This window comes from Silurus aristotelis (assembly GCF_946808225.1).
Source record: "Silurus aristotelis genome assembly, chromosome: 16".
NCBI classification, from domain to species: domain Eukaryota; kingdom Metazoa; phylum Chordata; class Actinopteri; order Siluriformes; family Siluridae; genus Silurus; species Silurus aristotelis.
The window spans coordinates 25,532,101-25,533,403 of record NC_139589.1 but is presented as its reverse complement, the minus strand read 5'-3'; the positions used below and the strand labels follow the sequence as shown (position 1 = coordinate 25,533,403).

The 1,303-nt window shown below is 36.4% G+C and overlaps 1 protein-coding gene across 7 annotated transcripts in view; it reads right to left on the bottom strand.

Moving 5' to 3' along the window:
* Positions 1-957: 957 nt before the first annotated feature.
* Positions 958-1,303, bottom strand: part of galnt10 (UDP-N-acetyl-alpha-D-galactosamine:polypeptide N-acetylgalactosaminyltransferase 10 (GalNAc-T10)) — a 16,038-nt gene continuing 15,692 nt past the window's right edge. For all 7 annotated transcript variants that reach the window (XR_014537412.1, XR_014537413.1, XR_014537414.1 and 4 more), the window contains one exon: positions 958-1,303. This exon is cut by the window's right edge. The gene's annotated coding sequence lies outside the window, so the exon portion shown is untranslated.

Below are 1,303 nucleotides of genomic sequence, written 5' to 3'. Positions count from 1 at the left end.
CACAGTGTAGTAATTAAACCCCTCACAGTGTAGTTATTAATCCCCTCACAGTGTAGTTATTAAACCCCTCACAGTGTAGTTATTAAACCCCTCACAGTGTAGTTATTAATCCCCTCACAGTGTAGTTATTAAACCCCTCACAGTGTAGTTATGAAACCCCTCACAGTGTAGTTATTAATCCCCTCACAGTGTAGTTATTAAACCACTCACAGTGTAGTTATTAATCCCCTCACAGTGTAGTTATTAAACCCCTCACAGTGTAGTTATTAAACCACTCACAGTGTAGTTATTAAACCCCTCACAGTGTAGTTAATAATCCCCTCACAGTGTAGTTATTAATCCCTTCACAGTGTAGTTATTAAACCCCTCAAAGTGTAGTTATTAAACCCCTCACAGTGTAGTTATTAAACCCCTCACATTGTAGTTATTAAACCCCCTCACAGTGTAGTTATTAATCCCCTCACAGTGTAGTTATTAAACCCCTCACAGTGTAGTTATTAAACCACTTACAGTGTAGTTATTAAACCCCTCACATTGTAGTTATTAAACCCCTCACAGTGTAGTTATTAATACCCTCACAGTGTAGTTATTAATACCCTCACAGTGTAGTTATTAATACCCTCACAGTGTAGTTATTAAACCCCTCACAGTGTAGTTATTAATACCCTCACAGTGTAGTTATTAATACCCTCACAGTGTAGTTATTAATACCCTCACAGTGTAGTTATTAATACCCTCACAGTGTGCTCAGGGGCATTACTGTCACACACGGTGGAATCCGGTATACCCTAAAACATGCTTCTAAAACATCTGAAATACCCCAGTAAAACACACTTCTAAAATACCCCACTAAACCATGGACACCAGCACTTAAACCCTGCCTAAGAACACAGACCACCAGGGGGCGATAGACTAATGCCCCCCCCCCCAAAATAATTGAGAGACAATATATATATATTTGTTTTTATTTCAATCTTATAATTTGCTTTTGATCTTCAGTACTGAAATAGATTTACATTTTCTGTAGAAAAATACATAATTTCTTCTGGGATTTGTGACACGTTCAAGTGTAAAAGTTTCAGAGGCCTCATTGCTGTGTGCTTTAGAAATCATAAATCCTCTCACTTTTATACAAAGAGTAATGAAGCAAATTAAAGTATAAATTGTTATTTTACAAAATAGAAATGTATCAAACTGTTAATTCCATAAATTCATTTATAATTTAAATCAATATGTTCATTAAGTTGATCAGGATCCTCAGGTTGCTCTCCCCCACACCTGGAGCAGTTCAGCAATAAAATAA